The sequence below is a fragment of the Sprattus sprattus genome (assembly GCF_963457725.1).
Source record: "Sprattus sprattus genome assembly, chromosome: 12".
Classification (NCBI taxonomy): domain Eukaryota; kingdom Metazoa; phylum Chordata; class Actinopteri; order Clupeiformes; family Clupeidae; genus Sprattus; species Sprattus sprattus.
In genome coordinates this window covers 23,667,706-23,681,778 of record NC_137910.1, presented here as the reverse complement: position 1 = coordinate 23,681,778, position 14,073 = coordinate 23,667,706, and positions in this window count along the sequence as shown.

Here is a 14,073-nt window from a genome sequence, read left to right as displayed (position 1 = left end):
TATACCAGGTCATCTCAATTACGGAGCCGACCTGCTGTCACGGGGCAACCCTCAAGCAGCAGACTGGTGCCTTCACCGTCAGGTGATCAACCAGATTTGGCTTCGGTTTTACAGGGCACAGGTGGACCTGTTCGCGAACAGGGAAAACGCCTGCTGCCCTCTGTGGTTTTCGCTGGGAGGCGACAACCCTCCGTTAGGCGTAGATGCGCTGAGCCAGCAATGGTCCAACATGCGTCTTTACGCATTCCCTCCGATTCCTCTACTACATCAGGTAATCTGCAGAGTGGAGGAGGAGGGTTTGGAGCTGATATTAGTAGCGCCACATTGGCCCAGTCAGCCATGGTTAGCGGATCTAATCAGATTGTCAGTGCAGCCTCCGTGGGAGCTCCCTCTGCGCAGGGATCTCCTCTCACAGGCTCTTAGCGTCAGGCCTGTCGGATTCAGTGGTGAATACTATACAGAGCGCTCGGGCAACGTCTACCCGATCTCTGTATACGCTCAAGTGGCGCATGTTCGAGCGATGGTGACCTGCACGTCAGCACGACCCTATTGATTGCGCTTTGGGCATCATCCTAGAATTCTTACAGCAATTATTTGATGAAGGAAAGGCGGCTTCTACTATCAAAATGTATTTAGCAGCTATTTCCGCCTACCATATTGGCATTAACGGCAAATCTCCAGGTAATCATCCATTGGCTTCGCGCTTTATGGCTGGGATAAGGCGTCTTAGAGTGCCTGTCAGGCACCAATTGCCTTCTTGGGGTTTGCTAGTGGTGTTACGGGCGCTCACGGGTCCCCCGTTCGAGCCCCTAGAAACGGTGGACTTAAAGTTTGCTTCTTTATAAACCGCGCTGCTCCTGGCACTGGTGTCAGCGAAGCGCGTTGGTGACATGCAAGCGCTGTTTGTCAGCCCATCGTGCATTCAGTTTTCGATTGCCGGGGACAGGGTAGTATTGCGGTTGAACGCAGCAAATACACCCAAAGTGGTGACAACTCCGTTTCGTAACCAGGTCATTGAGTTGGCCGTATTCTCGGGTGTAAGTATTCATAAGCATGGGATCGGTGATCCCGTTTCACCTATATTGAATTCATTCCCCTTATAAGGCACACTGCCACCGCCACATGAACCTCTATGAGGGCAAGGCGAATGGGTTGGCGTGTGTATATGTATGTTGGCCGACACTGTTGCACGCGGGGTTAGACTCAGTCCCGTCCATCACATCGCAGTCCCATCTGCGATAGGGAACATCTCGGTAATAGATATAACCTCGGTTCCCTGAGAAAGGGACCAGATGTGATAATGTTGCGTGCACAGTGCGTGTTTTTCTTCTGGTAGGCTCAAAGGCTCAGAGTCTTCAGAGGACGTGCGGCATGATCACCCCCAATATATGGGGACCTGAGGGGGCGGGCTCAGGGCGGTGATTTGCCGCAATTCGGCCTTCCGGCGTGAATAGAAAGTGCTTCGATTGGTCAATGAACAGGTCATTTCTCGTCCATCACATCTGGTCCCTTACTCAGGGAACCGAGGTTATATCTATAACCGAGATGTTATGTTCAATATACAGTAGCTGGCTGTTGATCTTTGATGAAGTCTAGCATATCAAGACACATTAAACTCTCAATTTGTAATCTTTTGTGTGTTTATTTTCATTTTCTTACAGTTGTTTCATTACATCTCAAATTAATATTGACAGACATTGCTGGGTGACTTGTACATGTGCACAGAGCACAAGCAGAAAATAGAGCACACGTGAAACATTCTGAAGAAAAAAAAAGTAGAGAATAAAAATGGTGCCTTGTTCAGCTTGATTCATGTGTTAGCTACTCTGAGACAGACCCAATCCCTGTCCAATTACTATCCCTAAATATGTCGGGGGAATCCTTAGCACACAGTTCCCACGTGGCATCTCCACTACTCCCAGACACCTGTAGGTTACGGGCAGTGGTGGCAGCTGTTTCAGATCAACCAATCAATAAAAAATAGCCTGGCTGCAGGAGGGGCAAGAAAGTGAGAAGGCCGAATAGCTCTGATAACTAGGTCACAGAGGACATGAGCTTTATTTCTCCAGCTTTAGAGAGCAATGCAACCTGCCACAGACAGGCCCCGCGGTGGACTGACCACATTCATTTTCCTTTTGTTAAGGCACACTAGGACGTCAGGAAAGAGGAGCGCCGGTCTGACTGCACAGAAACACGAACTGAGGCCAGTGCAGGGGTCACTTAAACATGGATCTGCACGACAAAATGGAAGTATAATGCTGATGTCCTTAACTTGCACAATCACGTGGGCATTTATCTGGCAGTGCTTATGTGTGTGCTGTTTTGTCTTCCATTAAAAACAGGCAACAATGCAGACCACATTCAATATGGATTTGAGCAGCTCATGAAGATAAACTAAGCTTTTACAGCAGTGTTTAGTGTTGTTCAAGGTGTTTTACATCTGCACAAGGACCATGTAGCTACAGTTCAACCATTATTGTAGTATAACGTCATTTATGACATCAAACAAGGCTACTTTGTCAAATATTAAACAGTTCATGCACACTGAAGGATTAAATAATTAAACTGGGTCAAAACATGGCTAACATACATCTTAACAACACCTTAGACTTGTTTTATCTTTGCCGTTGTTACTACATAACTATTGCTTATTAATGTTGGTTGTGATCATAGCGTAGACGGATGAAAGCATCTGAGCTGTTTCATGGAGTCATTTTGCCAAAGATTGCATCAGGATCAACCAGTGAGCATTTTACTTCTTTTGACTTCTGTAATCTCTCCTTGGCCTGAGTGTGTCTGCATGTTTCGGCAACATAAAAAGGGGAGACGATGAATCATGCTATTTTAAAAGGATACATATTTTATTACACTAACAGAACCATAACAAAAAAAGCAAGAGAGTGTGTGTAGGGGAATATGAATTAATGTATGTTGGCAAGAGATGAATGGATGTCGGCATTGTGCATGATGTCTATGTGTGTGTGAATGAGAAGGATCTGAGGGAGAGATCAATCTGCTGAGAGTGAGAAATTAGTCTTTAGTAGGACCCACCTATCCCAGGCGTGGGCAATTAAGTAATTATCTCCCCAGTGCTACCTACAGACATCCTCGACATCCTTTGCCGAACTGAATTGTGGCTCCGTTCGGCAAAAGGATTACGTCACCCCATTTAAAGTGAATGGGGATTCGTTAACCCTGACGCATCAACGCATTGCAACGCATTGGTGTGACCGGTGTGTTAAAGGGGCGCAGTGGGTCATAACACTGTACCTCTGTCAAGGAAGCCATCTGATAGCACCTGCTGTGAGATCTCCAAACTACATAGTAACATAACACGTACGTGCTAAATCCCAGTTGCTGAAAATTAATTTTGCTTGCTGAAAAGCTTGAAACAGAGTCAGTATAACTGGGAAAGTGTGAAAAGAAATCACCTGATTTAAATGCCCAGTGCACTGTTTTCTGCGGAAACGTTTAGTTTATTGTCTTACTGCTGACCACATACAGAGAGACACACTGAACACAGTTCACTCTAATTTCAATTCGGTATTAGTCAAGCCCATCTAACATTTGACAAATCAAAACATGGCACCAGGGTTTCCCTTCACTGATTTGCTCAATTTGTGTGTGTGTAAACACTGCCTAGCCATTTCTCCTCATTTCCATACACTGTTGCTCACATAAAATGAAAAGCAGTCTGTGAGTGAGTGGTGATTGCTCACACATGTGTGAATAACTCCAGCTGTCACGAAATCATGGGTTACTTTTTATGTCTGGCCTTTCTGACCATGCAGTGTACAGTTGTAAAGGGTGAAAACTAAAGGCCATAGAGCCTGCCCCCTGCTGAGATGAGTATGATGACAAAAAGAAAAGAATAATCATCATAAAAAGGCTATAATTTAGAGCAGTACACGAGAAACACTGTCACCAACCCCAGAGGTCATTTCAGCACCATGGAGAGCAGCACAGTGGCCAGACATGTGGAGCTCAGCAGACCCTCATTAAATACTGTCGGAGTGAGGACTACACACAGGCTGATTTCCTGAACACCAAATATGAGGCTTTCTAGCAGAACCAAGACATTCTACTATGTTTTGAATCTTCACTCCGTGAAGTATAACAGACTTTAATCAAATTTAGGTTTACCATGTATAAAAGCATTGTAATGATAAGCCACTAAGACAAGGTTACCACTTCCTAACGATAATACTATATAAAATAATATATGCAATATAGGATGCACGTATAGCTATCTTGTTTTTAATATTGTATGGTCTATTTTTTATTTGATTCCACAAACATTGTTTTTGCCACTCTTTTCTTAATAGCTTTTGTTGATAACTGTTGAATATAATGTTGCCTTTCCCACAGGTCCAGTGTACATATGAATAAACAAATGAAGACAGCACAGTATGAATAAATGATAAAAATGGAGCAATTTGGCAATCATTCAAAAATCAGATACATCGACTTTTGAAAGTGAGGCAGTGGGAGCTATTTAAGGTAGGCATTTTTCATCCACTTGCCTTCCTGCCCTTTGGAATACCAAAGGTGAAGAAGACTGGTAATTATTGCGGGGTGTATTCACATGGGAAAGTGCTTGCATGTAGGTTGCATCAAAAATGGCACTTGGCCAGATCTGCTGCCAAGAGCATGAAACAGGCTGCACAGTGAGTCCAATCAGATGGAGGAGGACACCGTAATCCCCACCAGTCTCAAAGCCCAATAGGATTATGACACCCCCACCCCCACCCCCCAAACCAGAAAGCATATAACACTTTGGAAGGACCCTTTGGAAGGACCCTATATGATTGGATTCAATGTCTGATAAGATCCATTTTGATTAGAATTAGTTTCTTTTATTGGCTGGGTTCCATGTTCACGAGAAATATTTGGTGGAGATGGTTTGTTGGAACTGCTTGCCACTGGATGCTTGCCATTGCCAGTTTTGCAGTAAGCGTCTATCTATCTAATGAGTTTTCCAGCATGCTTTTTCATTGATGGAAAATTGGGATTTTTTGACACTGAGAAGGTCTGCAAGGTTCTTTGAAGCTGCCTGCAGCCAACTACAACTACAAAGAAATGACTTACCATAAGTAAAACCATGAAAATATTGTCATAAAAGTTATGCATACAGTGTAGAACATTATGTTAATATCTAAATGACTGGGTGATCTAACTGCATATAACGTTATAGCACTGCAGGGACAGTCTGTGATGACTGGCCATACACCTTATTTAAGGAACTCACTGGCTCTCAAACAGGTTAAGGCAACATAAAGTCCAAATGCATTACCATAAACTGCATTGTACAACAGTTAGTTCTGGTTGAGTGATTTGATTGGACAAGGGGCATTCCATGAGTGCTGATATTTACTATAATTGCACTGTGATGTTTTACTGCTTGTATCACTCTGCTTTACAGAGCTAAACGAGCACCTCTCATGTGATATTGTTTGAATAGCACATTCCCCGCTGTAAAATACAATCTTTCACATGACCTTAGTTGGAAGTTCCGAGTTGCCGACAGCGGCTGCAGAGGTCAGGGAAAACAAGCCAACTGACGCATGCATCTTTAATATTAGCTAACCACAAATACTCTGGGGAATTGTGTGCCCTTCAATCCATCCATCATGCATTTACCACAGTCCCTCCCCATGTATCCGTTTTATCTGTGCGGGTGCTTCCTTTAAGGATAACAACCCTTGCTGTATTGAAATGGCCTCACTGAGGACCACATTTCAGTCTCATCTTGGGCTGTCTAGTTTTAAGGGTGCACAGTACAAAGCATTTGACGTTTCATTAAGAAATAATGTAGCCAGAGCTTTGTTATCTACAGTAAACAAGGGAGTAAATATGAAACTCATGCCAGTCACAGCATTTGTCTTTGCGACTGGCTATTGATTTAAATATATTTATTCAGTCACTTTACTGATTGTGTTTACTGTTTTGAAGAAGATCAAGGTCAATCAAATTATTTATTCCTTTTCATTTCACAATCAATGCAGCTGCAAAGACAACGGCAATATTACCATCTTTTATAAGTGCAAACAGATCGATATGAACGATTCATACCAGTATTAGTACTTGTATCAGTATACTGCCTCTCCCATTGCTTCCTTAAAATCAAGTCTGTTATTTCCGCAGAGTAATTATGCATTGCTGATCATTATCCACAAAGGAAAAGTGTTGTGTCTGTTTAATCAAAAGTTTATCCTCCAGAAGCAGGTTTATAGTTCAGCAAAGTTCTGCCTGTCAGATAAAGCACTATGCCACAGATGGACAGGTGGTTGATTTATTTTCTTGATGATTATTCGGATCAGTGTACAGAGGAGCAACGCTTTTGATGTTTGCTAGAAAAAAATAACTATTTACTAAATCTGAGTTCACAGAGAGTGTATCTATTATCAGCAAGGCATCTTTCAAAAAGTATGAATACATTAACTGAAATGTGCCTAAGACAAGCACATTGGCTCAATTTAGAAGTTATGCTATTCAACACTGGGAGAAAAAAAGGCAAACATCTGCTCCATAATGAGAAGAAATCTTCCAGTGATTGGTCCAGTTGGAGCCAGTGAAGTACAAAAAAAAAACTGAAAATTCTCTTGCCCTCATGTCATCCAGGGTGGAATAATTCCTGCTTTATTAAAAGTTTTGAGATCTCAGCAACTTTCACAATTCACACATAATTCCACCATGCTGACTGCTCTCACGCCTGCCTTCAGTGGGTCTGTGTGAGTTCTGCCTAGTTAAGGTTGGGAGTTATGACAGAAGATCCAAAAAACAGAAAGGCAAAGTCCCCCCTCCCTCTCTCATTCCTTTCTCAGTGCATTGCTTTCTCCAGTTCTCTCTCTCTCTCTCTCTCTCTCTCTCTCTCTCTCTCTCTCTCTCTCTATCTCTCTCACTCAAACGCCCACACATTGGGCTATTTCATATTTGACATGTGTTTTTTTTACTTCTTAGCTGCTATGTGCAGCACTGGTCCAGCTTGTCCAGATTCACATATTGTGGACATTTTATATGTTTTTTTGGTGTTTCTGTTCCCTTAAAACCCTAGACCACAACCCTGATCTTCAAGGCATTGCTTTTCATGGACCATCCCCATTCAGCATCCCTGACAAGATGGCGTGAGCGGTCCCTACTTTCTCCATTCCTCAATAATTAAAACATGTCAGGGGATGGAGGACTCTGCTTAAGCAACTAGCCTAATCTTTGACCCAGTTTTTGTAAGGGTAATTTGGTCTGACAACAAATTAAATGGATTGCGCCTAGTAAACAACGAGAGGCGGATCATTTTGAGCTCAATGAAATTTTAGGCAAGAGCACTACATTTTCCTTATGTGTCTCTCCAAAAAGTTTTTACTAGATTATTAAACGATTACAAGACACACAGTGATTTCCCCCTCTCTGTTGTATAATACTTGCATTACTTATTAAGACATAAATCAAATGCCTAAACTCTCTTGTGCTTGACAATAACCTGAAATCATACTAATCTCTGACACAGCGGGTTCTTGATGGCTCTGTAAAAACTGAACATCATTGCTTAAGGCAAGGTGAGGGGGATAATCATCCGCCATAACTCATGTTTAATATCTAAATCCCAGGGGTAAAAAGAGAAGGGCAGTAGGTGTCCTTGCTGGAAACTGTCTCCATCCCCCCTTCACTCACAAATGAACATTGGCTACCACAACACAACACGTTTTAAAACGGGGGCCACTGTGGGATGCTCGATAAACAGCCAATGATCTTTCATTACAGCTTCACTTCAGAGAGGAAAAAGTGGCGCTTCAGTGTTCCCTAAATAAAAATGTCAAAATTTCCACCCCTTTGCGCTTGTGCCTTTGGTTATGGTGTAATGGCTTTTTGTACAACAGAGAGCAAAAAAAACAACAACAACATTTGAACAACCAAAAGTGATGGAAATTCTATTTATTAATCTATGAGTTGGTTTATGCGTTTAATTCTGAATTTCACACCCATTTTTTTGTTGTTTAAAGCAGAACAATGTGGCCACACAAAATAGTTTTACTGCCTAGCCTTGGAATGTTTGCCACCTGTGATAGTTAGAATATAAGCACATTCTTTCACTTTAAAGAATTACCTACTATGTATGGAAATGGAAAATGGCTTTTATGCACAGTTTATTCAGAAAGAAGATCTACAGAAAGCCAGACAGAGGTCTCAGTCTTATTGTATTTTATTATACAGATGCTTTTAAAGAAATCATTCTTTTATGACAACGGGGTACAAGAACATGAAAACTAGTCCCACACTAAGAATAGCTCCTGCAGCTTAGCTTGTGTACTGAGGTGCTAACAACACCAAGGTCATGGGAGAGTGTACATGTCATACACATGACACATACTGTATATACCCCGGTGACAATCATTTCAATCCAATTTTATTTATATAGTGCCAAATCAATTAAATGGTCTTAAGAGCATTAAAGAGCCCAGGGCCTGAACCCCCAACACTTCTGATTGGCTGCCAGGTGTCTCAATATTTCTCTATGACAGGAAAGTTCCGCTTCGTGTCGAGGAGTACTTTGCCTCCACCACATCCAATATTTTTGCATAACTGGACACCTTGGTAACCATTATCCATTACCTAATACATCAAGGGTCAAATACATTCAGTTGCATTTAATAGTTGATTAAAAACTCAATGTTATTTGATTAAATATAATGGTTCATATAGTAGAATAATGTTTAAATGTAATATATGTAAAAACAATCTTAAAGATGTGACGTACTTAATAAAACTATGTGTTCATTTTTGTGTATTCAATACATGATCTGTGCTGGGAGAAAATAGCAGCTGTTTCGGTACACATATGCTAAGCCTTCACATTACACAACAATTGCATCTTCAATGACCATATGTGCGCATATGTTCTTGGCCTTATTATACACACAGACTGTCAGGATGGTATCATAGGGCAATAGGTGTTTCTCCCAGATGACTCTGTGAGCTCAAGTACTTTCTCTATTACATGGTTGTTCAGTCAGCTCTTCTGTCAGCCCAACATTTTTTCTGACACGGAGAAGCAAGGAAATAGCTTGCCATTTGATCTTTTTTTTTATTATTATTATTACTGGGCACACACACACTAGCACACACACGCATGCACACACACACACACACACACACACACACACACACACACACACACACACACACACACACACACACACACACACACACACACACTCACACACTCTCTCTCTCTCTCTCTCTCTTCAGTATTCTTCACATTCTTTGAACTTTCTCAGAAAAGTAGAGTTACTGATTGTGAAAATTGTGTGTGTCAACCTTGAGTTGATGCCTATTCAGAAATAACAATGGGCTCTTGAATAAAGATGGTGTCTTCAGTGTCCATCAAAGAATCTTATCCCACCTACCTAGTTGTTTATGAAGTATGCAGATACTCGGAGGATATTATCTCTCTCTCACACACACACACACACACACACACACACACACACACACACACACACACACACACACACACACACACACACACAGAGGATTTGAAACATGCATGCTGTGAACATAGAATTGTTACTAACAATACTGGTGTTATCTGGGCATTGCACTTGAGGAGACATCCTCAGATAGGACATAGAGTTGTGGAGAGGCACTGGGAACATTTCCATATCTTTATAATGTGATGGGGTGCAAATGCTATAAATGCCTCACAGTTCATGGACTCAGAGATTCTTGCATTGCTCCCTTGTCTGGGTTTTGTGCTAATGCAAGCCTGACAGCTGCATGCATAATGTTCATACGGGATTAAATCTAGTGCAAAGAGGGCCAATACCACAGAGTCTGAGGAAGAAAATCGCAAGTCCTTCCTTTGAGTTCAGAGTCATTATGCAGACCTGGTACATGTAGGAAGCTAATGTAAAATGATTTTGGCACAGGTGCAAAATGTACTGACGTGGGTGGATATTGCTGAGATAAACATAGTGTTTTTGAGAGCATCTATTCGTTTACGATGGGAATGAGCATTGAAGCAGGGCAGTACACAGAATTACAGTGGTTTTAGTTCTGGAGTTGAGATATATGGGACTGAAGATCAGTGATTCTATGCAAATGTTTGGTGCTTGTATAATGTGTTATTGAATTCACCTGAAATGTACAAATTGATTTAACCTGTTGATCATTTTCTCTATATACGTCACAATTTCTTGTGAAAATACCTTTATTCAGTCATGAATTTCAAATGACAATTTATCTCAAACCCTAGACAAGAGCAGGAACCATATATTCACCAGCAACAATGATTTTCAGAAAATGAATTCCTTAGATCAGCATGTGTTGTATTTGAAGAGACAGTTATTCACAGTAGTTAAAACACAAGTTCTGTTCCGTGGGAAACCTTATTTAATAATGTCTGAAACACTTGCAGAGGATAATATCACTGCAGAATAATTTCACTTGAAGTATCTCATTGCTGTTGTGATACACAGAACCTAAATGTCTTCTTTAAATGATCTCTCAGTATAATTTAAGAGCTGCTTGCTTTCGTGGAAACTTCTGATGAAATGTGAAACATCGAATAAATACTGAAATCACAGTGGAACAGAGAAAAAACTAAACAAACCTTACAAACTGACTGATTTCATTAACTTTATTTTTTCTGTGTGAAAATATAACTTTTCTACTATTCTTATCTATTCTGACTTGATTGAGGTTAAGTAACAAAATCTCTGCTGTAAAGGTGACAAGATGACGAGCTTGGACAGTACGTGGATGCCGTGAGCAGTCAACACCTAATTGGTAGAACACGTGCGGTAGGATGTCGGAGCTGGCGGACTGTGATGCAGGAAGTATTGAATAGCATTTTAGGATGATGGCGAGGATGAGTTTGTGGAGTCATATGGATAAATGTTTGCTTTATTTTGTTATACATTCTCATAAAGACACTTGAAGGTCAATATTTCTCTTCCTAATGAAGATTCCCCAGGCTGGGGGAATTAGAAATATGGGGAACGTTAGAAGCAAAAGGGCACCTCGTTAATCTAGCCCAACAGGGATAGGAACGCATATTGGAAAAGATGTCCAATATGAGTCTTGAAATGAAAAGCTGCAAATATATATTTATATAGATAGTCTTCCCCCTGAAGGTACTGTCCTCCCAACAGTGCTTTATAATCTCCTTTAAAATGCCAGTCTCTTTATAATTCTCTGTGCTTTGCTCACTAATAAATTAGCCTAACAAGGTCCAAATGCAACAAATTAAATGATAATTACGCTAAAAGAGAGAGTTTATCTGTCATGGAAATCCTCTGCCGACCCTGAACGAAACAAGCCGGCACAGGGGAATGTCACCTCGTCTCAACTCCAAAGCAGACCTGTTGTGCTGACCACTTGCTTACGTAAGTGTTATATCAAGCTAAAGGCTCTGCTTAGCCAAGCAAAGGAGTGTCTGACAGTTGTCCAGGTTTCAGGGCTCGGCTGTACCTCTGTTATCTTCATGTTGTCACCCTGCAGTGACACTTGCTGTCGGTGGAGCACTTTTATGGCGTCGCTCAAGCACTTTGCCCCTTGATCAGCAACAGTTTTTCCATTTCATCATATTACCTTTATCCATTTGGCAGATGCTTTTATACAAAGTGACTTACAGATGAGCAACAGCAATCAATCTTTAGTAAGTTAATCAAGCTTCAATATGTTAATGTGAGAGATGATAGTAATTCGTTTTTATACCATATATTAGGAGATCCAGTCTTAGATTTGTCAGTCATGTTTCAGGTTATTCTTTGTACAATGATGGCCACCATTGTGAGAAAGAGACTTGAAGATCCACACTCCCTTCTCAGTGCTTCACCTCAGCATATCTGACTTTCCCTTGAGAGACAGTCTGTTAAATAAACTGATATTAAGGGGTGTTACCTTATATTCAAATAGGACATGGGGGGGTCAAGACCAAGTATATTCAGTTACATACAAACAAAAGTAACATTTATACTAGGTATAAATAACATTGAATCATTGACTATGGCATATCCTTATTAACTATAAATCTCAAATGACCGGTCCCTACATGTTATCACTTGGCTTCCAATTCCTATAGATGTTGGATAGCACAAATGAAAACCTTTCCACAGAACAGTGAAATGTGCATGTTAAGATTGTTTACTATTATACCGGGCTTGGACAGCGATGTAGATTTCTCTATTGCCCTGGGTGTGTTTGTGTTGTAGTGATGTAAAGCGTAAAGGTGAACACAGGATCCCTCTTCATTTTGTGAACCATATTTCCAGGACTCTGCCCTCGAGGCAAAGTTCATTGGCTCTCTGTGGTTAACTTGACACACACACACACACACACACACACACACACACACACACACACACACACACACACACACACACACACACACAATAAGATCCAAGCTCTCCCTGTTGACTTACAGCAATCCTATTATTTAACACAAGGTATAGAGCCAAGCCTCTTTCGTGTTGAAATGGAGAGCCCTCTCCCAGTTTGGCAAATACAGCAAGGTTAATGGGTTTGTCAATTATTTTGGTATGGCAAATTGCATCTTTCCTGACCATGCCATTTTCTCAATTAGTCCCATCCGACTGCTGGATAGGTAGTTACCACTTTGCAGCAATGCAATGCTAAATAGGTTGAAATGAGCCATGCTATTCATTTAGCACGTGAACTATAGTTTATATTCTTTTTATTTCTAAAAACACAGGCTATTAGCATGCATATTTTAAATCATCATACAGTGTTTATCAACATTCAGTTATTTAGAAAGTCTTGTTCCAAAGGGATGGAAACAGTGCAGGTTTCAATTTGTACAATCTTCCAAACAGGCTCGGCACATTCCCTGAACCACTGAAATGAAAGGTTGGGCCTAAAAGCTTTCCCTGCTAAAGGGCTCATGTGGCTTTCATGCCCACCATTTTAGGGATCACAATAAAGTTCATGTAGTGGAAAGCATCAGGGCACCGGCTAAAACCATTACTGCCTGGCAATCAACTTGTAAGACACGGAACAGGCAATACCAAAGTGAAAGCCTCCATTTTCTAAGAGTACAAGCATCAAGTGTGCCATTTTGTCAATGGTGTTCAATGGGATCATACAGAAAGTAAATGTTGAACAGCTTTAGACAGGCTTAGAAGTTAGAAAGTAACCGTAATGCACTTTTGCCTTTTTTTTTACCGTGATGCACACCAACTTGGCATGAAATTATTAAATAATACGTTTGAACAATATTTGGTAACACTTTATTTGAAGGGGTCTACATATGGGTGACATGACACTGTCATAAGAATGACATGACAAATGTCATACACATTAATGACACGTTATTTTTGTTCATGACTGGTTCATGACTGTTGTTATAATGTGTCATTCGGTGTTTGTAGGGTTGGGGTTAGGGTTAGGGTTAGCTGTGTGTACAAACACCGAATGACACATTATGACAACAGTCATGAACCAGTCATGAACAAAAATAACGTGTCATTAATGTGTATGACATGTGTCATGTCATTCTTATGACAGTGTCATGTCACCCTTATGTAGACCCCTTCAAATAAAGTGTTACCCAATATTTTAAATATATTCGATGAATTCATTCTCATCCTATTATTAAAATAATGACTTACATGGGGATGGGGAAAAAAACAACAGAACAATGTATATATTTCTTTCCTATTTTTTAAATGTCATGGGTGATGGCTACCTTTCTCAACACAATCATCTCTCTGGAAAAAAAAAAAAGTACAGAAAAATGGTTTGTGTCAAACACATAACGGTTTTGAGGATGGTCTACTGTCGAGGTAAGATGTGACCTTAGCTTACACAGTGCTCAAAGAGCACTGCAGGGTAAAGTATGATTGCTCCTGACAAATCAAGAGATACAACAGATATGACCTTTAAGGGTACAGAAGGTTACAACCTTTTCTGCACTCTGATATTTTGCTATTCTGTGATAACTTAAAAATCTGATATTTCATACTTTTCAGCAACAAGCTTTGTGGCAAACCTGTCTTTATAACGTGTGCCCAAGTGTTATTCTGTGTTGACAGAGTGCTGATCTTGATATAGGAAATA